This window comes from Oreochromis niloticus, linkage group LG10, assembly GCF_001858045.2.
Source record: "Oreochromis niloticus isolate F11D_XX linkage group LG10, O_niloticus_UMD_NMBU, whole genome shotgun sequence".
Classification (NCBI taxonomy): Eukaryota; Metazoa; Chordata; class Actinopteri; order Cichliformes; family Cichlidae; genus Oreochromis; species Oreochromis niloticus.
In genome coordinates this window covers 4,066,574-4,069,553 of record NC_031975.2, presented here as the reverse complement: position 1 = coordinate 4,069,553, position 2,980 = coordinate 4,066,574, and the positions used below count along the sequence as shown (strand labels likewise).

General features: G+C 44.7%; 1 long non-coding RNA gene across 1 annotated transcript; it reads left to right on the top strand.

Annotated features, from left to right (window-relative positions):
- The first annotated feature begins 477 nt into the window (after positions 1-477).
- LOC112848061 (uncharacterized) lies at positions 478-2,087 on the top strand. The gene is made up of 2 exons (XR_003221980.1): positions 478-625; positions 1,913-2,087. It is a non-coding gene; the product is annotated as an uncharacterized LOC112848061 (long non-coding RNA).
- Positions 2,088-2,980: the final 893 nt, after the last annotated feature.

Sequence of the window (2,980 nt, the reverse complement as noted above, 5' to 3'; positions counted from 1 at the left end):
AAACGGCAAATGAATCGCGCATGAGCGAAGCCGCTGCTCCCACACTGACTGTAACGCAGTCAGTTCTTTTACTGTTATGCTGTTTTGTGGATCACAAGGTTTAAAACTACTTATAAACACACACTCACACACACAAAGTAACTCCACCAGAGTGCCAATTTCGGGTCACTTTTGCCGGTCCAAACCCGGATAAAGGAGCAGGGTTGGAATTTTGACATTAAAAAACAATAATTACTAAAAGAAATGTAATTTGTAGATCTAAATAAATTCTAACTGCATTTATTACGTTTTTTACTCACTTTATGTCTCTTCCACGATGTTATTTCTCTCTCCAACAACGTAGGTTACAATTACATTAGCATGACTAATTATGCAAATTAGGCGATGACGTCATTTAGAGACTTCTAGCGACTTTTATGACAGCCAATAGCGATTTTCCTTACTGAGGAGTTGGCAACACTGTCACCCTCTCTCTCGCACTTTTTTCTGCTTCACTCTGCACGTGAGCCTTGTGCTTGCGCTGAGCAGAGGGGGGAACGGCGGTAGTCACACTCGCAGTAGCACAGGAACAGCGGAAGGAAAGACAGAGAAAGAGAGCCAGGGACAACAACGTCACATTAGAAAGGTAATCATCCACAACTATTTTCGGTTGCAGATGATAAAGGATTCAGAAAATTTATTCATGCAGGCCCACATGACAGAGAATGTGCATCTTCTTTTTGTTTTGCATATTTTAATTTATATTTTATTGTGTTGTGGTTTGCAGTGTTTTGTGTTGCTTCACTTTAATTTTTTTTTAAAGGAAAAAGCTGAAAATTTAAATAGTTAAAAGTTGAAATGTAAATAGTTGGTTTTTCTTTTATATAATTTATTTATTACATTTTATATGGAGTGAATAAATCAAAGTATATTGAAGGTGGCCCCTAGAGACAAAGCACGTACAAACTCCAAAACACGTACAAACTCAGAAGCACGTACAAACCCCAAAACACATGCAAATTACAAAACACGTACAAATTCTGAAGCATGTACAAATTCCAAAGCACGTACAAACTCTAAAACACAACGGAAGTGCTCCAGGATGCTAGGGGCAGTGTTGAGCTTTTGTTACCTAGTGGCTACACAAGCCAGGAAGTACCAGCGACCAGATTTCATGTGTGTTAGTAACAGGTAAATGAACATTTTTTATTTTAATTTTTTTCTCTATTTGAATATATATGAGTGTTTGTGTATAAATACACAAACAATGCACATATGCTTTCAATTGTGTAATTTAAGTGATCTAGGTAGCTCTGCTTTGGAAGTTCAGTTAACGCTAGCAATTTGTTTTGGAGTTTGTACGTGCCACCGTATATATTTATATATAAACATATATAAATAAACCATGTTTTTTTTTTTTTCCTTTTGTGCATATTTTTATATTGTTGTTGATAATAAATTAATTAAAGCAACAAAACAACCTGAAGAGCCGGTTGGGAGCCAAAAGAGACGGCTCTTTTTAGAGAACAAGAGCCGGAATTCCCATCACTAATACAAACTTTAAACAACAGTAAACAATTTTATAGATTCTGTTTTACAGATGATATTGACAGCAAACAAAATTCAAGAAAGGTTTCATTATTTAAGAGATCCAGTTTCTCACACAGGAAAGAAATTACAGAATCCACTGTTGCAGGACCAAAGGTATGTGTCAACAAACTAGAGGTTGATGAATCAGTCAGTTTCTGTTTCAGGTTTTCTTGGATTTTGCAAAGATTCTGTCTGTTATTAGAAAGTTAAGTGTGTTAAGAATATTAAACCAATAACCCAGATAAGGGGAAATGACTCGTAATACCAAAAAGGGTACGATTTTCATATTAATCTACTAACTTACTTTGTCATATCTGCACTTAAAGGATCAATGCCTTTACAGACCATGTTTCTGTCAGGGGTCGTGTGCGGAGGCGAGGAAGAGATGACCCACACGCAGGACTCTTGGTGCAGAATGAGGAGGTTTATTGGAAACGGGGACAAAAGATGACAGGATGGCTGGCGGAACTTAATGGACTGGTAGACTAGCTGGCTTACTGAACTGGACACGCGACAGGAACAACATCACAGGAACATCAATGACACGACACTGGACTGGTTGAACTGAGGAACATAAATACACAGGCTAAGTGAGGAGTGATTAGAAACTGGTGAGTACACAGCTGAACATAATGAACTAATGATAAATGGGAAGAGGACTGAACATAATGCACATGGACCAAGGTTAACACAATAAAACAGGAAGTGAAACAGACAGAATATAAACAGTGAACAGGAACTAAGAATACTGGGTCAACGACCCAGAAACCCTGACAGTACCCCCCCTTCAAAGGCCGGCACCCGACGGCCAAAAGAACGAAAAACCAGAACAGGGAGGGCGGAGGGGGCCCAGGATGGAGGGACGGAGTCCGAAACAAAAACAGTTCAGGTGGGCGGCCACGCGGCCAGTGGCTTAGCCCGGACAGTTCAGGTGGGCGGCCGCGAGGAAGGCGGCGGCGACGCTGAAGTCGGTCCGGTGGGCGGCCGCGAGGAAGGCGGCGGCGACGTTGAAGTCGGTCCGGTGGGCGGCCGCGAGGAAGGCGGCGGCGGCGGCCGCTGAGGAGGTCCGGTGGGCGGCCGCGAGGAAGACTGCGGCGGCCGGTGGGCGGCCGCGAGGAAGACGGCGGCGGCCGCTGAGCTGGTCCGGTGGTCGACCACGCTGGCGATGACATCCAGCTGGTGGCCTGGAAAGTGGCCAGCGATTCCGAGGTGCAGGCTCGGGCGGCGGCGTGGCAGCCGCACGACCAGGCGACGCTGAAGCAGGACCAGGCGGAGCAGAAGACGAGGCCAAGGCTGGGCCAGGCGACTGCATGGGAGCCGGCAGTGATGGAGCAACAGCTGCAGAGTCAATAGGCGCGGAGGCCTCTGGCTGGAGACAGGCTGGGCCAGGAGGCGCGGAGGCCTCTGGCTG